Below are 24,316 nucleotides of genomic sequence, written 5' to 3'. Positions count from 1 at the left end.
GAGCACTAGTGTGCTCTGCTGTAACTCCCTGCTTGGATGCTGCAGACATTACAGGCGAGTCTCATCTTACACGCATTTAACATGCGCGAATTCAGCTTTGCGCGGTCAGCAAAAACAAAACAAAAAAACAAAAAAGAGAAAAATAATTTAAATACTGTACCTGTAGTGCAGGTGATTCCGCCTGCCATTACACAATGTAATTTTGACTATATGCGATTTTCGTTTTATGCGCTGACAGCGGAACGTAACCCCAGTGTAAGATGGGACTCGCCTGTGTATCTGTAACATACCTACTCCACATTAACTTAATGCTGTTTAAAGAGGACTACGTTTAAGCAAACTAAGTATTCTTTGGTTTGTGTCTACACCATCCACACACAATTCACATCCCCTATAGTCTGAACTGTGGGGATGTATAGAGAGACATCTAAGAGAGACACATTTTTCTCCTACTCTTTCTAAAAATCATTAGAAAAGTTTTTAAAATCTCAGACTAAGTTTACTTAAAATGGTTCTGTTTTGGAAAGGTAACTTGCAATAACATTCATTATAAATATTATTATTTATTTCTATGCGCCTAGGAACCCGAGGTATGGACTAGGACCCCAGTGTGGTAAGTGCCCACATAGTTCTACAACATATGTTTTTAAATCTGTGGATCTTATATGACTAACTAGTTACAGCTAGGCAGATGATACAGTACATTGCTCACTATAATGCTCTGCATAAGTTTCAAAAGTTAACATGATGCATTATGAATGTGAAGTGCCACTATTACAGATGACATACATATCAATTTTATTAGTCATCTTCCCTTATGCCTCTAACCAAAGAAAAAAAAATCTCCATGGGTACATTCCATTTATTGATTGTTACATCCAGACAGGCATCTCCAGTTTCCATAAGTGATACCTTTGTGAGTCAGTTCATAATGGCCAGTCATGGCAGTTCTAATAAACAGTATTCATACAGTGTAAAAATTCTAAGGTTTAGTTCTCATCTGATAACTACTTTTTCAGAACAATATTTTATTAAATGAAGCCTCCTCCGCAGCAGTGAAAAAAGGTCAGTACCAATACAGGTTTTTATTTATATGTTTAATGTCTACCTTTCATATTAAGTAAAATATTTTAAAAGTCACACCGGCCACATAACCAGATAGCATAAAGTAAGTCAATATGATAAATAAAACATAATTGCTTTCAACATTTTTACTAAATAAATGAAAGGAATCAATAGTAAACAAAGAATATGTTCTAAACATTCAGCAACACAGATGCCCACATAAAAATGAGCTACCGGTGAAGAAATTTGTCCCAATTGTGCTCTCTAGCTGAGCACAATGCTTCTGTAGGTCATGTGACTCTTGACAGACAATCAACGAGATGGCTGTAGTAGGTTTGTCCTCTTCAAATATCAGATATTTTATACCCTATTACAGAGTACCACCTCAGAAATGTTTTCTTAAGAATAATTCTCCATTTTCCCTGAACTGAGGTTAAATTTTACTGCTTTAATACTTAATGAAAAACTGACCAACTTCTTTTATCACCAGAAACAAACCACAGTACTATAATCCAACATGGGGAGTTATGATACAGGCAAGAATGGTAGGCATTTGATCCCCAAGAGGGTTTTATAGGTGCCCTGGCAAGGGTTTTCAAAAGCCTCTTGTAGTTTTGGGTACCCAACTTTAGACACTTAAAAAAGGCACATGGTTTTCAAAAAGTGCTGAGCACGCTCTGAAAATCAGGTTCCTTTGAAGTGTCTCAAATTGGGCACTCAAAATGATTATTTACTTTTGAGTATCTTGGCTTACCTATACATAAAATCTAATATATACATACATTGGGTGAGACAGTCTCTTTTCTTACATGGCTGTGCAGGGGAGCAAGGTAACATAAGGCCCTCCCTTACCTCATTATGCAGGCTACCCATATCATAGGTGGCACTGTGGAGTGAGGGAGAGCAGCCTCTGTAGGGCCACTTTCCTCCCTCTGCATGTCAACATGGCCTTGTCTCTACCTCTGTAATGTACTGGCAGAGGGCTGGCATGGATTACTTCCCCCAGAGCAAGGGTGAACAACTGACCATACTATGAGTGAGTCACAATATGCTCGTTGGGATGCTCCTGGAGCTATGCAATTTAGGATTTTTGGGTTTTTATGTGTGACTTTTGAACACTTGAACTTGGCAATACTGCACCTATTGATGTTGGTTAATTGTGAGGTTACTAGTCAAAGTAGCCAATATGCACTCATGGTTAGGGTTAATTGTATAACTCTCCATTCTGTTTATCCTGATATTCCATCTTAACCCTTTCTAGTCTTCCCTCATTGTTCACATGTAGTGTATCTATTTGCACTCAAATGGGCATTGGTTTATACTCCTTTCATGTGGTTCTCTGTCTTATGTTAATATGATGACATTAGTAGTGCCCGGAAGATGGAGGGCTAGCAGAGCAGGAAGCATAAGGTACTCAACTAAGCAGTAAATTTAGATGCAAGTGTGTGTGTGTGAGTGTGTGTGAGTGTGTGTGAGTGTGTGAGTGTGTGAGTGAGTGAGTGAGTGTGTGAGTGAGTGAGTGAGTGTGTGAGTGAGTGAGTGAGTGTGTGTGTGTGGAGACACAAGAAGACAGACACACCAGGGTAGTGGGTAGTACACAAACAATTTAAACATTGCTATTAGAAATGCTAAGGTTTTAAATGCAATTTTTCAATGTAATAAGAGAAAAATTCCTCTAACTTGTATTCAACACCACAATTATTTTTAATAGAAATTAATCAATTTCACCACAGGTCTTAAATATGTTTCCTGAAATACACTAATGAATAAGCTAAACAATTCATGTTCCTGTTACTTTACGCACTAAGGGTTTAATTAATCAATTTCCAAGGGCTAAAAAAGCTATAGGGAATAGAATACATCAGAGCAGGTATAGAAATAATGCAAACTAGTGGGAACTACTTTTAATAGAGTCCCCTAAAGAAAAGTGAACAGCAAATCAAAAATCATTAACAGGATTCTACAGTTCTGCCATCCATGTAATAATAAATTAGAATATGTAAAAGAGAAAGCTATTAGAGCAAAATTCACTACTGCAACAACCTGCATAATTTGGGATGATGAGTAGAACCAGTATAAATATAAAAAGAATTCTCAGAAACCAATGAAAACACCCTCTGAATTGGAAATAACTGACAAAAAATAATAGAGTTTTGACAGGAACTATGTAAAGATTGCTTATATATAAAATACACATTCTATTGTACTTAGAGTAAATTAAATCCATTTATCCTAGTCTAAAACACATCTTTGAACATCACGGTTAGTCCTTCAAAAACACCACACTATGCCCAAGAGCTCATAATATATGAATAACCAGGTTGGGTGCCACTAACATGTACTTACTTGACTACTATGGGTTCTCTCTCTGCAGGGGGAAAAAAAGAACACTAATTACATCACCACATTTCAGGAATCCCAGCAGATAAAGGAGAAGGGGGGTCTTTTCTCTGCTTCCACCATAAAAAGCCTGTTATTCATTCAGCTATATATTAACAAGCAGCATATTCGCTCTGGCAGTATCTTTTTGTGGACTGCTCTTCATACAAAAGCAAGCAATCTAACCCACACTCCTTTCAAGAGGACATGGTACTACTACCAGAAAAGGGTTACACAGAAATTTTTTCAATGTGCTTTACTTGCCTTCTAGAAAGTCTGTTCAGGAATGAATAAGTGATTTACAAGGGAAAGAAAACATTCTATACGAATTCTGAAGCTGAATCCATTTTATCAATTAACTAGAGGACTCCTGATAGAAAACTGCCTCTAGTAACCCTATGTAAATACATGCTATTTCATTTATGTTCTTCACCTCCCGCCCCTTGCCCCCTAATGTTTGTTACCATTTGCTTGTTATGCCTTCACTTAAATTACACTGCAGGCAAGTATTAATGTAGGACCTATGACAATGACACTCCATTCCTGATCTGGGGTTTTAGGCACTACTACAGTTCAAATACTTAACAATGAACTATAGAGTCCCACAGAAAGGCTGTTTTACTCAGTGGTTGATTTGTTATAAATAAAAGCTACAGGTATATATGAGGCATTCATGTGTGCTTTGTTTTTGCCAGCAGCATGCATTTCCTGAAATCAACAATGCTGTAAAGAGGACTGTGGCCTGGACTAGTGGCTACTTTGAAAACTAAAAAAGGAGCATCTTCTTCAACTCTTCTCCCTCAATCCACTCCAGAAGTACCAGACATTTCCCTCCACTGCCAACTTCTCACTGACTCATCTCAGGTTGCTTTGTAAAAAGTTGACTGAAAGATAGTTAAGATGGGCCTCCCTGCTTCAGATTCTGGAACAATGGTTTCTTCTATTTCAGATTAGTAACCATGCCTGAGCAATAATATTAAAGAAGTTGTGACAATGTCAGCTTCTCTTTTAGAAGCAGCAAGCAGCCATTTTCTGAAAGAAAGGCCACCATCAATTTTCAAGGCAGGATAAGTCAAAGTATTCCAGCCCTTCCAATTTGGTGGAGAATTTTCAGATCAAGGGAAAACTGTCAGTTTACAAAGGCTTGATGCTTCAAAGCATTGGCTAGCACGACACTGACAACTGGGAAACTACCATCATTTATCAGGTTTTATAAAGCACTATATCATAATTTTATAAAATTAAGATTTAACAGCTGAGTTTAGATAATTACTTTTATATTGCCTAAACCATGTTGTTATTTTTTCATCTGGCCATTTTAAATATGGATTTTATCCTTCATTTTTCTGAATTCACTTTATCCTCTTTTGTGAGCCTCTTGTCCTAGTCCTAATAAAATATTTTAAGTACATCAAAATATATTAAATTGATACATCTTGAAGTTACAAATAATTAATGCCTTACAATGATTCAACTACAATTCACATTTATTTTTCTTGGTATTGCATGTGGAATGATTACATTTTTGTTCTGGGAATTAAATTAGTCTAACTAATAGATGCATTATTAAAATAAATGACAGATACAAAGTGTTGAAAATTTATGTTAACACTTAGTGCATCAACCAATCATATCAAGATTTATGCATCATGGTCATTTTGACTGACAACCCATTTATTTCTTTTGAACACAGCAATTGTATCAACACTCATTTCAGATAGTGGGTAATTGTCATAAGACTGCAACCGTGACATGTATTATGACATTAATTTATACATATCTTGGCCTTGTTCATTTTCATTATGTACACACATTTATAAATATGTATATATATATATTTAAACATGCATAACACACATGGACCCCACGTTGGCAGTGGGTGGCTGCCTTTCTGATCTCTACTTTCAGAGATTCTATGACACATGAAACAGTACTAAGTGGGATTCTGTTTTTCTAGATAAAAATTCAAGTTGTCTTTTTCAGACTTGTAATTTTACAATCTACTTTGCCAAATGTTTTTTTAATTTTATTTTTCAGAAGTTTTAACATATCCTTACAGATATATTCAAATACAGTGACAAAGAAAACACAGCAGGAGTACAGCAGTACAGTTCCACTTCCTCCAAAAGGGGAGAAGCCAAGTGTTCTAAGAAAGTATGAAATCTTTCTCCCAGCCTGCCCCAATCTTCCTTTCCTCTCCGCCCCCCAATCCTTACTTTTCTCTTATAAATACATTTGTCCTTGGATCAAATAATTCTTGTTTTTATCAGTATCTCTCATCATAGGCATGATCTCATCAAAGTCAATGGTGAAGGTCACTTTGGCTTCAATGGAGAAGGATCAAGCACTAAAAGTTCCTTTAGTTAGCATCGAACATTGTAACAAAGGACATAGATAACACAGAATGCCTTCCCTGAGTAAGTTCCAAGTGTATGAAAAAAGGTGCAGAATTGGCTGCAGAGAAGAGGACAAACAGGGAATCAAGTGTGGAGTGGAAGGGTGTCATATTTTTCAGACTAACCTGGATCAGTAGGCAGAGACAGAGTTATGCAGAGCCTTTAGGAGAGGCAAAAAGCCTGAACCTGATGTGGTGGAAAAGGGGAAAACCAAAAGGGGGTCAAAGACCCTGATTCAGCAGAGCACTTAAGCATGAGCTTAAGTACTTTGCTTTGCTGCACTGGGGCATACAATGCTAAAGATCAGAGTATATTTCTAGTTAATTACAAATAAAAAATAGGAACATAGCATTGCAAAGTCTTACATTGCAAAATCGGATAGGTTGACTACAACATAACCGTCACTGTATAAATATTTTGCATTAAAGCTGTTTGGGTTTGAGAAATGAGAGCCTTCTTTATGGGAATCAATAATATTCAGTAAAAACTAAGCGTTTTGGTTCCTCTCCCCATCACAGGGTATATTTATACATTCACAATTTTATCCCTCACTGACCATGACTATTTCATAATCAAGACGAAAGTCAAAATCCTGTAAAAATACATATTTACACGCTTTTTACAGGCTCTCTTTTTCCAATCACACATTTTTAATAGTATTATTATTATCCAGTAGGATCCAGTCAATTTACTGATAAAGAGCTATTTTGCTTTTCACAAAATACATTATATTAAGTGAAACACTTCTGGTATGCTGGCCGATACCCGTGTTATTTATGCTGGAAGAGATCCATGTTATTTATGAATTTTTATTTTAGTGCTCTGCTTGTGCCTCCTGATATAGTATGGTATGATCCAACAGAAGTTAATTTATAGTGGGGAGTTATGCGATTTCAGTGGACTACAAGTTTATAAATGAAACTACCACACTCTCAATCATGGAGATAAAGAGAAATCAAACAGAATGCCTGAACTATGATCAATTTGATTAATCAGCACCAGTGTAATTACACCTCACCAGAAATTAAATAGGAATATTTCTTTATTGTTGTCTAGGGGACTGATTGAAAAGTTGGCACATTTGTGAATATTGTGTTGCACGTGCCTGGTTTTCCTCAAGTTTTACACATTCCGGCATTCTACGTTGACCTTATAAAGATAATGCAGTCTTCCCCAGGTGTGAGACTTTATTACCTACCAGTTGTTTACACCCTAGTGACCCTGTATCTTTTTCTTTCAACTATTTATGATTACTTCAGGCAACCAATATTTCACATAATGGGTAGCCACCTTACAGATGGCATACAGATATTTAAAAAGGAATTATCTGTAGTGTTACATAGTAATTGTCTTAAATAGCAAGGGTGCAGAATGTCATGACTCACTGGCTCCCACCTGTTGTGATAAAAAAATATAATCCAGTACATTCTTTATCTGATTTTAGTGTAACTCAAAAGTTTGTCTAAAACTTCCTGAGCATCTCTTTAAGATTAGGTTAGTCTAAAGACTTTTTTTTTTAAAAGAATAACAAGCATACTATGTCATAAAATACCTACTGTTGAGTGGGTAGTTAAAAATGATTGTTTTGCAGTTAATCAGTTATAACTGTTAATTAAGTTAGCTACATTAATATTAATTTTGTTCAGCAATCTTTTTGCAATAATCTGTGATGTACATTAGAATAACATCATAGCCTGAAGTAGGGAATATCCTAAATAGAATTTATCCTTCCTTTCAATTTAAGTACCAGATAATTCTGGAGAGCTGAAAAAGGCTGAAAGGGCTGTATCCCCACAGCAGGGTAGAAAATAGGAGTATACTTAAATCATACGTTGTAGAATAACCCTTTAACATGAACACAAACAAATAATGCTCATTACATGCACTAATATTTCTATCACTTCAGTTTAAGGCATTTAATTGAGAACTCTGTAAAATAAACTGTTAAATCAGCTATCATCAAGTTTTAGAGTAATTCTCTTATTAAAAGTAAAGTGATTTTAATCATATGGCACAATGAGAATTATACGTATTAAAGGTAAAACAGAGTTAGCATAAAAACAGGACAATTTAGAGCAACTGACCAATCAAATCCCCAGGAAAACGATCTTCTTTGAATCCGACCAGATTCAGTAAGTACATTTTCCATGCTGAGGACATATCAGCACACTCTCTCTAATCAACAATACCATAAGTTTCGGAATATATTAAATGATGACTACTACATTCAGTAAAAGTATCTGGTGTTTTCTTATATTTTTGCTTTTTCTATTATTGATATAATCAGTGATATAACTTTTTAAATACTTTATAAGTAAGATTTTTTTCCATCTATCTCAGGAGAGTTGGGTGAAAAAATATTTTAATTTGCTCCCAAACTAACTATACAATACTTTCAACTTCCAAGCTAGAAATTTTATAAATGTAGCATCACAACCTTTCTGTCTCAGTTTCCCCAGATGTAACACAGGGTGCAATATGAGCAGCAGCAGTTGTCTCAACCAACTTGTGCTGCTTCAACCCTAATTGGAAGGACAACCTACAGGGCTGAAAGGTAGTTTAATCTTTTTTTTTAATGGAGATATACCTAACTGGAAGGGACCTTGAAAGGTCATCGAGTCCAGCCCCCTGCCTTAACTAGCAGGATCAAGTATTGATTTTGCCCCAGATCCCTAAGTGGCCCCCTCAAGGATTGAACTCACAACCCTGGGTTTAGCAGGCCAATGCTCAAACCACTGAGCTACCCCTCCCATTTATCCTGACACTCTGAATATGAATGCCAATTGTGACGGCTGTTTCAGCAGTGTGGCCAGCAGTCTTTGGGGAACTAGCCTGAACACCAACTCATCTCACGTAAGGCATTAAACAACCATCAAATAAATTAGTTATTTAAGACAAATCAGTGAAAGGCTCCAAAAAGTCCCGTATCAAACTCTTGAGACGTATAATTTTGCAAATCTAGTGCATGGGATCAGCACATTTTATAAGTCAAAACAGAAATTATGGTTGGTACAAACTCAACGTATGTACATCTGCCAGTTTTATCAGTGCAATGTCCCACTGCCTCTCCACTGCTGGAGTCCTTCTCTACCAGCAGACGAGACTCTAGAGGGGAAAGGCTCTGGCAGAGAGGGGGGGGGGGGATGTTTGCTGGCTTTTTTCCTGCTGTTTCACCATGGCCAGAGCCTTTCACTGCCACTTATAGCTACAGACCACAATGTAGATGCAGTGTGCTTTTCACTAAGGGGTCTAGCTACATGTATACTACATGCCACCCCCAATGCTGAGAAGGATCACAGGAGAAAAGCACTTTATGACTCATAAGACATTTAGGGACATCGTGGTTTGTAAACTTCTTGAATTATCCAGGGCTGAAATTTCTTATGAAGTATCCCAGAAAGCTAGAACAGAGAGAATGGGGAGAGTGATTAAAAACTCTCGGTGGGGAAGAATCTACTTACTTGATAGGATTATGTGAAAAAAGCATCTCAATAACACATGGTCAACTGTTGGGTTCTCCCATAGAATTGTAGATGTGCTAAGGTTACTTCTGGGAGAATTCTACGCCACTGCGTGCACGCATAATTAATGTGCTGTGCATATTTTTTTTGTCTGCAGAAAAGATCTTCTGCTGAAGAGTTGTTGCAGTTCTGACTTTTGCCCATCAGGGGCCACTGTGGTGCTAGAACAGAGCAGCGACGCCTGGGTGGGAGTATAGACACATGTGGGGACAGGATGGAAAGGGTGCAGGGACCCATGGGGGTGGCTGAGTGAGGTGGAGACGCACATGGGGATAGAGGAATGGTTATCTGAATGGGGGTGGAGCGACAAATGGGGATGGGGGAGGGGATGCAAGGACACATGGGGGTACGGGGACACATGGGGATGGGCGCAGATGTGCCTGACTGAATGGGAGAGGCTAGGGTTCAACCAGGGTCTGCATGGGGAAGGCTCCCTAACAATCCCTCTCTGCCCCCGCCCAAATCTGTTCTATATTTCTCCCACCTACACGCAACAACCCTCCAGGTTCCCTTCCCTTTCCCTCAGCTCCTCCGTTATCCCAACTCCCCCAAGCCTTTGCACTGCTTCTGAGGGGGTTGGGAAATACGCTTCAGTATTGTAGTTTAAATTAATTACTCAAAGTTCTGTATTTATATGCCTAATAAGGAATCTATATGACAAAAAACATTTCCTGAATCTTTTTCATTGTGTTGTTCAGGACATACTTAACAGGTATTTTGAAATAAATTACTAAAATAATTGAAACTGGTGTGATTGTATTGTGTTATTTTGATGAATAAAATATGCAGAATTTTGCAGAATTGTAAAATATTGTGTGCAGAATTTTTAATTTTTGGGGCAGAATTCCCCTATAACATAAGGTATTTAAAATGAAACAGATGGCTAGGCAGAAACGCTAATCACGTTTCAGTCCTCCAAAGGTTGAGGGAGGCAAGAGAGAATCAGAGAGACCTTGACAATATATAACTCAGGAACAAAGCAGCAAGGGGGTCCATAAAAAACAAAAACAAAAAACAGCCAAGATTTTTAACAGATGCTCATAAACTATACTAAATCTAGCTTCCTCTTTGACAATACTTTCCAATAGATTGAACACATCTATAACTTTTTAATACTTCATTCCTCAGTCCCCCCGTCCTTTTTTTGGGGGGGAGGAGGGGAGGATATATTCCATTTTTATTTCATGATTCTTCTGCTGCATTTTTGGCCTTGTGACATTTAATAAATACTGTAACTATACTTACCTATTTAAAGATGACCAGTGGAGTTAAAAATATGGGCTTGTATACTTTTTCTATTCTTTATGATGTATAAAGGGCTAAAAGGTTGTAACTTTACCTCTTCCCCCATCTCCAAAATATAGAACTTCTGTATGTTCTTCACATTAAAAATTCAGGCCCTAACTAGGAAGACTTGACTGGAGATAGACAAAATGACATTATCACAAAAGCCATGAAAATGAAAACTGAACAACTGAAAGAAGGAATTTTTAGTGTGACAATATAAAATCTTTGTTAACATTTATATAACATTAATAACTAATGTTCTGGCTAAAATAAGCCTTTGTTAAAGATTTAACTTTCCAGTATTTTCAGTTTAGCTGTTGGGAGTTCAGAATGAACATCTCTGAGACATCCCAGAAGTCATTCAGCAAAATCAGAGAATAACAAACCTGACATTCCTCATAATGTTAAGGTTTTTTTAAAAAAGCTGTCAAAATATTTTTAGGATTTCTTTATCCATCATAAGGAAGAAAAAAGGAACAACCTGATTTTTAAAGATCCTTTGCCAATCACTTTTAAAAGTGGGGATACTGAGAACATGTCTTTGATAGAGTCAGAGAACATGTCTGTTACGCACAGAACTATTTACATGTTATTATCTAGACAGAAAGTAATCATAGTCCAAGAGTTTTGTCTCAGAAGCAAGTCAGGGAGCATTTACCACTCAGATTAAAACCTTGGCTGTCAGTCAAGCTTTATCATAATATGCTGAGCACTGAAAAGACAGTTTCAAAGCCTCAGAGAGATGTCTAACAGCGACATTTTAAAAGATGCAGTTTAAACTATGAATCTACATAATTAAACTTATTTACAGAGTGATATTGTGGAATAAGTAGAGTAAGTACAATTTCCGTACTGTATCGGCTGAACACCAAAATGTGTTGAATTGTTCACTGACTGCACATTCTAATATTTGCATTCATTTGAAAAATTATCAAAAATTCAAATCAAATTACATGTGTTCTTTAAGGGGATGTATGTTGTGTGCTGTGTGTGCTCCAATGTGTTGCATACCCTACAGAGTATGAAAAGACGGAAATGGACATCCAGAGAAGCTGAGCAGAAAGCCTGCCTTGTGGCCCTTTTAATACATTTTACTGGGAGTGTTTACTGTAGACAAACATACCAAGACTATGTACTCAACTAAAAGTTATCTACATCAAGGAGCCTTTGACAGACTAATAATAAAAATACCCTCTTCTCTATAATTCGTAGAAACCACTGAAGGGCAAATATCAACACTAACAGCTTTATAAGCTATATTATATATACCTACTATTAAAATCCAATTATAATGAATACTTCCCCCATTTATTCCATTATAAGCCACTGTGAAGAAGTATAGCAATAGTGTTTCACAGATGTCAGTGAGAAATAGTAGTTTTTCGTTTAATTTGCTGAGGGATTATTTGCTTCTATTGATATCTCTCTAAGAAGTTGTTAACTTTCTAAATAAAAATTAAATTTAGGTTAAAAAGTTACAACTCATGAAGAAAAATTTCTAGAACAAACAAAACTGTTTGGATGGCTTACCCGCCAATATCTGTCATTCTATGCATGTCTCAATTCTCTTTTTAATAGCTTTTAAATTGCCCTACGGTTGTGCAGTTTCATTTTGTCCTTCCCTCTAGTGTCCCAGATGCTGAGTGACATTAGTGCCTCGACCACGGCTGCTACTAGAATTCTATTACTGTTTGCCTTGCTGAGGGTGTATCATTTATTACTAAGTGAACAAACTTTGGGGATATTAAGATAATTTAGAAACACTGACATGAAAACACTACTCTCCCCCTCCTTCCCCAAAGCTCTCAGGACAGAGTAGGAGAAAGAATGAGGACTCCTGGGGACACAGTTTTCAATACTAGGCAATGAGGGACACCATGACTTCCTGCTCCATACTATGCTTTCAAATGATATCCTTGAGAAAAAATTATAACGTACAATCGTGATGCACAATTCCGTCTGTGATCAGTAACAAACCACATAGCCTCTTGAAGAATAGTGGTAAAACCCCAGCCTTGCTGAGGGCATTTAGCACCTACATTCCCCATCTGGATCAATTCACCTGGATAACCAGTCTGAAGAGCCCCCTGGAGGTTTATGCCTTGCTCTTAAGAGATTTGGTGGTTTGGGGAAGATGCACAGAGCTCAGAAGTAAGGAGGCTGGTGGGGCTCCTGCTCTTGATTCAGCCAACCTGATGTGGTAAGAGGCATGTCCACTTGAAATTTTCTCACATAACCTCAACCTTCAAGCAGGGTCAGTTCTAGAGTCCCCTTATTAGGGAAGGGGAGTGGGTACTGTGCAGCCCCAGGATGTCACTAGTTAGAACACAAAAAACCTTCCAGGAGTCCAAGGGCTAGGTAGACCATTGGAAAATCTCAGATTTTAAGAGTTTAAAAATGTAAAAATTGACTACTGTGTCAGTTATTTATATAAAGGGTGAAGACTGTACATACTGTACATATTTTGGCCAGTAAATAGATTAGGATTCTTTGGAGATAATTGGGGGGAGGGGTGCAAATTTCTCCAGGTGTTGCCTTCAAGTGAACATGCAACACAAACTGGTATGATCCTGCACATAGGATGTTCTGCAATAGATCAGTGAGATGGTGACTCAGAGAATTAATCTTGAACTATCTGATTAGATGCAGATTCTTTGGCAACCCTGATTCTTCCCCAACATGAGACTTCCTAGACCCAATTGTAAATTTCTCTCCCTTATAAAGAATCCTCAATATTATGCCAGCATTACAACAACAGAAACCCAATGATATGGCAAAATATGGGGATGAATTTAAAAGTTTTTTTAAATTATCAGGAAAATAAAACAAGACTAAGTAAAACTACATACCATAAATACTCGTTCATTAGCCTGTTCGTTTATAAGCCGACCCCTGCTCTTTGATGCGTCACTTTTTTACCAAAAATATTCGGCTTATGAACGAGCATATACGGTAACTCAGGTGAAGTTCTAAAAAATGTAAATTTAAATAGAAAATTCAGGCAAGTCTAGTATTACTGAAAACAAAGATTTTGAATCTTTAAGCTATATATAATTTTGTTAGAAAGTGTTCTACAAAACTACTAATACTCCTGAGATGAATACATGGTTGAATTTGCTTTTGAGGAATTTGTTGTTTCGCATGATCCACTTGAGCCGTGCAACAATATACTGCATCAACACAGCTTTTATTGAATTACAGCCTAGGATATCACTCCAGACAATACATTGTACAATATGAATCAGCCCTGATTTTGTAATGTATATTCAGGGCCAATCATCTTTTTATAAGATCGTGTAGTACATGAAAGTATCCCAAGAAAATACTGCTGATCTAAGAGCTGAAAGATACATTATGGTAGAAGCTTCAGCAGAATAAAACAATTTATATGCCACAGAAAGAGAAAGAATTTGGACAAGTTCTCCAGGACCTTTTTGCAAATTCTCAGCTGTATTTCACTTCAGCAGTGATTATACCATTTTCTTTTGCTTTTGAACCAACATTTGTGGAAGCAATGGTGTATTAGGATAAATGTTCATGAAACAATGGCACTACATTTTCTTCAGTGAATAATTTGTTCAGTTCTAAACATGAATAAGCATGATTGAAGTTAAATGATACAGAATATCAACTAATTTACTAGAGAACCTTCAATGAAAATGGAAGGCAAAGTCAGCTGTATATAAAACTTAAGATTTAATTTGAAGGACTACATGCAATACTACCTGGCATCTTAAGAATCCCCCCCCCCCCAGTATACAACCATAAGTTGGCTGTGAAGTGCTTACTAGGAGCAGAACTAAGATTGTGCGTTCACAGAAATATTCATATAAACGCAAATAGCTCTGTATTCATGTTTACACATATCACTGTCTTTTAATGCCTCAGGGAGCCATATATGAAGTCAAAACAATAAGCCCTGGCCCTCTCCTACTATTTCTTCCATTGGGGGAAAAAAAAAATCTGTTCCCTGTGAAATTCTGAAGTAAATTCAGTAAAGCTTCAAGAACTTCCTCTTAAAGCAAACGTGTTATTTTTACCCAGGGAATAACCAAAGTTTTCATTTTGGTTTAAAGACCTAAATTTGATATTATTTATTTGTACCTCCGTAGTGCTCGGGAGCCCTAGTACTGGACCAAGATGTCTTTGTGCAAGGTGTTCTACATGGAACAAGACAACGGTCCCCTGCCTCAAAGATCTCTGGTCAGATTCTGGTAGGAGCATATATTGCATTTGTGAGTGGCCTATACAGCCTGGATGGACCAGCCATCTGCAGCCATCAGGGATACATAGGGTCTGTTTTTTGTTTTTGTTTTTAATAAAATTCTAATAAATAATCAATACAAGAGAAACATTACTCAAAAGTCAAACTGATCCAATGGGTGTTTTAATTAGAGTTTGCTTTTCCATTTTTTCCGGTTTTTTTTTTTTTTTTTTTTTTTTTTAATGCTTCAAAGATCCAGTTACTGGTCATGGCAAACCACCCGAGAGGTTTCTTGATGCATCTGTATAAGGCCAGTCTGAGTTATGCCCAGTCTCTTCATCTGGAATTTTTGATGACCATCTTAGGATGATAGTATTTTGCCTTTATTGGGGGGTTTCATATATTAAACCCTTAGATTTTTGTGTATGTATTTTTAATTGTTTCCTGGACATCATCTGCAGTTCTTTAAGGCACAGTTACCTCATAGCCACCAATCCTTTAAGCATTTGTGGGAAGCTCTGTGTGATTGAGTAATCAACTTAAGGCTTTTGAAGATTTGGGGTTATTTCAAATAGAACCATCTTCACACAGTTGTTTCTATTAAGCTATAAATATAGCTAATCTAGACTAGGAAATGAGTTTAACAGACCAAACTGGATTCATTATTATCTCTCACTCCTTAATGGGCCTGGTTTGATTTTTTTGTGTAAATAAAGCAATGCATTTTTAATAATAGTTCACTTCAACACAGATTTATTTTAAAGATATGGCAGACAGTACTCAGACTGATTTGCACAGATCCAAATCTAATACATTTAAGTAATTTTTATTTTCTCCTTGTGTTGCAGAAAAACAGATTTATGGATAAATTATGAAAAATGCAAGTTGATAAAACCATTACAGTAATTGCACTGGTTGCATTTATTAATTTGTCACAATTAAGTCAATAAGAGCTTTAGTAACATCCTTATATTACTTGATTAGTTCTGAAAGTGATTATCTTAAGAACTTTATTTAATTGGAAGCCTCTCAATTTACAAGGAACATTAAACTCTCAGTAGCATTTTAAGATTATTCAACATATGCAGGTCAATTACCAGTAATCACTGTTTTACACAAATGTTCCATAAAAACTACAGTGTGACACTGACAAAGAGGAAAAAAGAAAGAGTGCTTCAATTAATGCTGCTGAGCTTCAATTGACATTTTCAAAATGAATGGGCATCTCTAGCCCTTATACATATAAAGCTTTCCTGAAACTGGTGCAGTTGTGAAATTGAATAAAGATAAAACAAAATAACTCTCTGCCTTAAAACAGATGAAGATAATTTGTCATGACTGATAAGTCACAAAATTGCAGTAACTGTACTGATGCCCACCTGCATTTTAATTTCCAGATTAGAAAATTACAATTAATTTCTTAATATTGCTATGCCACATTTCTTCTTCCAGTTGTTAAAAACAGATGGCAATCAATCATTGTTAACCCATGTTGCAGAACAGAAGTGCTGTAGTTATTTCCATATATGACTCTCTGCAAAGATCTTTCTGCAAAGCACCCTCTCTGGGAGCTATTTTTTAAATTATTGTAAGAAGGTATTATAATAAGGGAAATAAATTATAATTGGATTTGATGTGGTCAGGAGAAAAGCTAGAGTCAACTTTATAGTAAGGGATTTTTAAGAGCCTTTTATGGGTGAAATACTCCAGAGAACCACATAGAGTATTTTATCCCCTATTTCAACTATACTGTATTTTGAGTATCCTTTTTAAATAGAATTTGTTGAACAATTCAAGTTCACTGCTAGGAATATTTAATCATATTTAATCAAAGGTATTCCTTTCTGTGGTGATTTTTTGGTATAGTTAGAAACTATTAAAATTACTCAATACCTGTCTGACCGTGATAGAGCATGAACTGTGAAATTTACAAGAACAACTGAATTGAAGTGATAAGGGTAGGAAATTGCTTTTTAAAAGATATAGACTAATAGGTATTTCAAGAGTGCTTTGGACATTTTCATTCACAAATATTTTCAAGTAAATTGGTACAATGTTTCAGCAGCACTGCCTCTTCTTCTGTATCTGTACTAATATCAAAAGATGGCTTTTATAGGGCAACATAGTGTATGTGAGTGGAGAGAAACAAGCAGAATGAGGCTTACATGTGACCTGAAAAAACCAAATTAGTCTCTGCCTTTTGTTTATTTAGAGATGCATAATGAAGGCCTGAAAGGACCTTGTTTCTGCTTGTTTATACAGTAGAAATTCATTTCTTGTCTACTCCTTTTCTCCTGGAAGAGCATGGATAACTGGAGAACTAGTAGGTATGTGACATCAGTTTCTAGGGAAGTCACATCTGATGGACAGGGGAAATGATTAAAATTAGAACTCTTAACATATTCTCAGATACCTGAGAAATTATGGGAAATTCAACAATGAACAAAAGTTGGAGATTCAACAACTATTAATAGCTGAGAAAGTTCTCAGTGCACTTAGGCTTGGAATTATATTTTTTTCAGTAAATGTCGATTTCTCCACCCATACACACACACCAACAAAAACGTATTTTCATTGATAATAGATATGTAGACTTAGGCAAAGTAAGCAGAATGCTGCTTGAGAACTGTTAAGAGTTTGATTTAAGGATATTTACTTTGTATATTTTGATGTGATGTTGACTATTTGTTTTAACGTTTATGAAGCTTTTTGAATTGCAACATCTACTCACATTACATAATTCTCTTGCCCACCCCATAATTTCACCACTAACTGTGAACATTTAAAAACCTTAAAAATAAACAGTCATAATTACAAACACACAATTTGAATTCTGCCTACCCTAGATATTACAAAAATCTTCCTAACACTATGAAGAGTTAAGTATTGTAATAAGTTATCAATAGGGGTTGTGGAATACCCTTCATTAGAGGTTTTTAGGAATAGATTAGACAAACACTTCTCAGGGATGGCCAAGGTATACTTGGTCCTGCCTCAGTGCAAGGGGCTGGACTAGATGACATTTTGATATTTCTTCCAGCCCTACAATTCTATAATTTCTATACAATTAGAAGAATGTGCTATAGAAGATATGGTTGACCTGAGGAGTTTACAATCAAAAACAAACAATGGATACAAACACTTGGAGATGCACAAAACAACAATTCAAGAAATCAAATGGAAGCAGGAACAAACCAATAATCCTAAAAGCAGAGTCTTTGCTGAATTACTGAGAAGGATCTTAACAGGGGAAACATCATTAAACCTCATTATCACAGAGGCTAAAGAAATTATAGATTTTGATGTCTGAGAACTGCTTGGCTTCAATGATCTTAGTATGATGATGGGATTCTTTGATTGCTAGGGGAAAATAATCCATAATAAGTGGAACTGTTATTTAGGGAAAACAAATTGTAAAAATTGTTTTGGGGGCCCTCCAAAAGGACTAAATAACAAAATGCTACACAAGAATGCTAGATCTATTTATAGCATCCTCAGCAGATTTATCACAAATTTCAAGACAGCAAACAGCATTGTAAATATCCATCCTGCTAGCTAGATTTAAAGAATGGTACCAGAAAGTAAATATGCTTATACAAATTGAAAACAACAAAGGTGGTGGGGGCAGAAGGAAATAAAAGTTATTGTTAAAGGGCCATAAAAGAGAGGCACTGTGACATGGCATGGATGGAGATAAATTTACAGTATTCTCCATTTGTTTCCTTCTGAGTTCAGTAGTCAGTTATAATGGGCAACTGCTCATCCTTCCTGAAGGCTTGTTTGTGCATGTGGGGAGGCCTCAGGGTTACATCCTTATGCTTAATATGTATGTGCAGCTGCTGGGTGAGCAGAGATGTTCTGGGCCAATAATACAATCAGAATGCTAATGGTAGTCAAGTATAATCTTTCTCAAACCCAGGCTCTGATCTCGCTTTCCTAGTGCCTGTCTCAGATAGTATCCTGGATGAAAGCTATTTGTTTTAACTCAAATCTAGTGTGTAGAGGAAAGCAACTTGAGGTTACAACTGCTGCCACTATTACTACTACCTCCTTTTCTTTTCTGTGGTTAGCAATCTTGGAGTCTTATTAGATCAAACAGCGCTACTGGATTCCTTGTTGACACTGGTAGCCTGAGGAAGCCAGTTCTTCATTCCTTTGGTGGCACCCCAGTTAGGGTTGCCGACTTCCTAATCGCATTTTGTTCCGAGTTACAAACATTTCAGAGTTACGGACAACCGAGGTGTCCGGAACTCTGAGGTTCTACGCATTCTTATTTCAGAAAAGAATGGCAATAGGATCATGGCCGTCCTTAGGCATATGTGGCTGCATAGGGCACCCGAAAATTTGGGGCAGCCCTGGGTCTTAGCATCCACCCTCCCAGCTCTTCTTACTCCTTTTCTGACCCTTACTGCAGGCTCCCACAACAGCTGGGTGCTGCAGCCTGGTGAGTCTTCCTCTGGAGGGGATCTAGTAGCTTAAAAGTGAAAAAGCCTCCAGCCTGCCAGACCTATTAGCACAACACTGAAACTGTTAAAGAGCCATTCAAGTGGTAATGAAGCCATTTAACAGGCATTTGCCAACCCCCAGGTATATACAGGTCAGTTTCTGAATTTACTGACATAAACAGTTGTGCATGGCTGTAATATTTACTCAGAACATGTTAGTCTACAGGACCTTAGTTTAAAATTTGCTTTAAAAATATTTTATTAGTGTGTTGGTGAAGATTATAAAATCACATCTCTAAAAAATCCTTGCATAAATTTTTAGATGCACAATCTGAGTATTCATCTTTAGCCTGAAATGCTTGGATCTTCAGACATATAGTTTTTTAAATAAATCCTTCAAAAGACCATCCTTATTTAAAATATACATTTTAATTTTAATTATTACAGTACAAAAAACTTGCTTCCAGTGTCTTCCTGTCCATCCCTTTCTCCCTTCACCCCATACTGTTGAAGAGAGCCCTTAAAGGGACAGCACCGCTTTCCTTCCAGATAGCTGGACAAACGAGTTCCCATTTCTTTACTTCTATCTGATTAACTAGTTTTAAGAGAACCCTCCAGCAAAATCAGTACCTTAGTAAGATATAAAAACTTTTGTTATGCTAAAATCTTTGGAAACATATTTTTTAAAGTTGGTGAAATTTCATAAACATGTCTATTGTTATGGAGATCACACAAAGTAAATTAGTGTTCCCTTTTTCTAAAAGCAATGAACATTGTTATGAACACACTAAACCTCTGTGACTGATTAATTTAAAATAATGTCTTTGTTTCAGTGAGTTAAATATGTAATAATCTAGAATGACTACTTTATGAAGGCTTAAGAGTACACTTAAAATATAAAATCAGCTTAGAAATACTGATTAAGAAAATGCAAAACAGAGAAGAGCTGCACCCTGTATTCCATAATATTCAATTTTATATTCAGCAGGACAGCTGACTTGCCCTTACTACAAAGTTTCTGCAAATAAATCTGACAAACTTCAGGGAATATAAAAAAACCTGTGACTGACATTTTTTATTCCCAAGTTTAGGAATACATGCATACAAATAGGATAATCATATTCAGAAAATCATAACTTTCCAATGATATCTCACATGACTTATCTTGCATACAAAACATCATAACTATGTCATAATCACATCATAATAATCTCACTATGAAGAATATGGGGCGCAGTGTCACAGAATCTTACCTTTTCTGCATCATTTTAAAATATGTGATCTGTCATTACCATGATCCAAAAAGTATATATTAAAGTATGTTAGGACAAGTTTTTTTCCTTGTTTCCTTTTTTCAAGACTGAAGAGATAATTTAATACTGTACATGCCCTTAGAGTGAGATTCTGTGCAGTGCTTCCTACAGGCATATTAGCTAAATTGGCTTTAGGGCACCACCTTTGTGCCCTCTTAATTCTGGGCTGCTTCAGGGATTGGACAGACCCCCAGCCTAACTCAGACAGCCATTCTGTACAGTATATGGTAATTAATGAAAATTAAAGACTAAGCTGCTATAAAGACATTACTTATTGATACAAAGATATTCACAATGCTCAAACAGCATAAATGTTGTTTTGTTAAGGGCACTTTCTTCCTCATCCAAAAAACTAGGCGTGTTTAGTCTTGAGAAAAGAAGACTGAGGGAGAGACCTGATAACAGCCTTCAAATATGTTAAGGGCTGTTAGTTAAAGAGGATAGTGAATCAATTGCTCTCCATGTCTACTGAAGGCAGGACAAACATTAAATGGCTTACTCTGCAGCAAGAGAGGTTTAGATTAGATATTAGGAAAACTGTTCTAACTATAAGGATAATTAAGCATTGGAATAGGTTACCAAGGGAGGCTGTGGAATCCCTGTCATTGGAGGTTTTCAAGAATAATTTGGACCAGTGATCTCAAACTCAAACCACCACAAGGGCCACATGAGGACTAGTACATTGGCCCGAGGGCCGCATCACTGAAACCTTTTCATACAACGATACAAAAATGTCAAAAATGTCAAAAATGAAGAGTAATATAGTATGCTATTAAAAGTCAATATATTAACTTTTTAAAAACTGTAATGCAAAGAGGGGTTTTAATAAAATATAAACACTTGTAACTATTCCTTATGTGGTCAGTAAAATTGATGATGATCTACACTAACAGTCTATCAACATAGCTGTAATGGCAGGAACTTTTTAAAGTAACTATTCATACAAAATATGTTGCCACTTTTAACAAACATTCTTCCCAACTACTCACAGCAAAGAATCATACATGCTAAACTTCATACCTCAGACTGCTCGTCTAGTCCATGAGGCCCCACCCCTTCCCTGCCACCATTCCAACCCCTTCCCCAAAGCCCCGCCCCCTCCCTTCCCCTATTCCAACCCCTGATTTAGACAAATGCTTGTCAGGGAAGGGCTAGGTACACTTGGTCCTAGTGCAGGGGGATGGACTAGATGACCTCTCAGGGTCCCATCCAGTCCCACAATTCTATGATTTGAGTAACTATGTATCCAGTTTGTTCATAGATATTTCAACCATTCAGTCAACCATTTTCTTTCTCACTTTGTGGAACAGAGAATTGAGAGTTCAGCTCAATTCCACTTTTAACTTGTAACAGATGTTAAAATGTAAAAATAAGACGCAACTGATTCTAGTGTGACCAGATGTTATTCTCAGTCTGCACTCAAACATAGTCAGGATCCTATGTAGTGTACAAACTTGCCCTTTCCTGGCGTTTGCTTTTATTAACAGAAAGTAATACTGTACCACATTCAGCTCAAATTTTCTCCCTAGTCTTAACTGCTCTTATGGTTCCCATCTCAGGAGTGTTCACCACATCTCTTATATCCTTTCCTTACAGACAAGCTCCCTTGTATCTCTGGTGGGTGGAACCTACATAATATTCCATCACAGGACCAACACTTGCTAACAGGGTGGAGTGTGTGTTGTGTTTGTGGGAGGGTATCTAACAAACACCGCCAACCCTGTTCTAACTACACAATTTTATTTAGACCGGCTTTAGCTTTCACCATATGCTTTTATGTTTACTATTTTCTTTCCAGTGTTTTAAAATATGTTATCATGTAATAAATACACTTTACAAATGGTGAAGAACTAGTCAGGATGTTAAACATAAATGTTATTTTAAAAAGGAACAACTCAGTGGATTAGCAGTAATGTTATCTACTAACAAGTAGGTTCTTAAGTAACCTCTGGACTCCCTTTCTCCAGGCCAGTGGAGACCAGATATTTTATGGAACAACAGAAAGCCTCATGCCCTTTACTTCTGACAGGTGAAAATAATACTGGGATGTTTATGGAAGAGTGGTAACATTGTCTTAATGGGAATAATAGGGACAAAAATATCCATCTCTGCTCCAACATTGGAGACAATTTCCATCCAAAACAGAAAAGTATTGTATAGGAACTTGTCCCCAGGGACAGAGCTGTACCCTTGACTGGCCCAACATGACAAAAGCAATCCAAACTTCTTTTCTGCATGTCAGAGTTTGTCTCCTGCCCCCAAGTGTCAGTCCCATACACAATCTCCCTTTCAAATGTTATAAACACTGGCTTCCCTGAAGCAAGGGAGGGCAAAGGACAAAGCTTCTACTGATGCTAGACCTGGGAAATCAATTGATTTTTCTGTTTGGCCAGCAAAAGAGTTAGTTTCAGTTCCTAAAGCATTCAGAATGGGTCTAATTTTGGGGGAGGAGGAGGCACCGAACCACTTAGTGCTGAATCCACTACATTCTTGATGCCCTGGCCCTGGAATCAGAGACTGATTTCGCGCCCAAGACCGCATCAGAATCTCAGTATTGTGCTCCCTCAGAGCTCCTGTGGTACCACAGATTGAAGCCATCAGCCCTTCACAACTCCAACTAATTCATAACACTGCAGCATGTTTCCTCAGCAACTCTGGCTACCAAGAGCAAATCAAACCCATCCTCTACTCTCTATGCTGGATTCCCATATAACAGAGTCAAGTTCAAGGTCTTGATGGCAGTTGATGGCCTGCCCCAGAGTATCTAAACGATCATCATTCTCTGGGATGAGAACTGTAGTCAACAACTCCATCCTCAGATAAAATGGAGCTTTCTACAATAAAGATGAAGTTCATCTGTGCAGGAGACGATGTCTTTCTCCCAAAGAAACTAAGGACCATCATAAACTTCCTTCCTTCACCACCTCCTGCCCCAAGTGCAAGGCACATTTCCTTCAACCTGTCTAACACATACAATGTGTATATTAAAAAAACCTGATACAAAACCCTAGTAAACCAAAACACTGCACTGCATAAAAAAATTTTCTCCCTGGGGAGAGGAAGAGAGAAGAGAATGAATCACGTGATAGATGTTACTAACATCTCTTAATGAACTCCCAAAACTGCTGTTACTACTGAGATTAGTGTGATATATAAAAAAAAAAAACAGAATAGGTTTCCCCCAAAAGGCTTTCCAAAACTAGTTAAATGGGGAAAATCTCTATTTTATTTCAGCATCACATCTATTTTTGTAAGTGGGGCATTTCTATTACACTCATGCACAGGATAGCTGACTAGCAGCACAGTAAGTGATAAAAAGAAAGTGGGAAACACACTTATGAATTCACATATGTTCTCTAACTTTTGATTTTTAATGTATTTAAGTTCAGAACTGCAAAACGCAAGATCTTATAGGAATTTTTCCCCAGTGAGCATGTAGGAAGACTAAAATTTTCTAGAATATTAAAATGTGACCAAGTTCCATACCATCTGGTGGCTGTTCACTGGTCCCAGTGTAATGAGTTGACATCAGCCAAATTCAACATGAACAAAAATTCCCCCCTCAATTGGCATATTTGTTGGCAGTCTCCACTGAGAGTTTAAGGACTGAATGGACATGACTGAATTATCCTTGTTGCTCAGAGGTGATCTCTTCAGAACAAAGTCTGAGGTACACTGCTCAGACTGTAAACCTGGGAAAGTATAT

At 37.0% G+C, this 24,316-nt stretch overlaps 1 protein-coding gene across 1 annotated transcript in view; it reads right to left on the bottom strand.

Moving 5' to 3' along the window:
* The window catches only part of MAN1A1 (mannosidase alpha class 1A member 1), a 208,750-nt gene that overhangs the window by 53,901 nt on the left and 130,533 nt on the right, over positions 1-24,316 (bottom strand). The window lies entirely within an intron of this gene.

The sequence above is a fragment of the Trachemys scripta genome, chromosome 3 (genome assembly GCF_013100865.1).
Source record: "Trachemys scripta elegans isolate TJP31775 chromosome 3, CAS_Tse_1.0, whole genome shotgun sequence".
Classification (NCBI taxonomy): domain Eukaryota; kingdom Metazoa; phylum Chordata; order Testudines; family Emydidae; genus Trachemys; species Trachemys scripta.
This window is presented reverse-complemented; position numbering and strand designations above follow the sequence as displayed.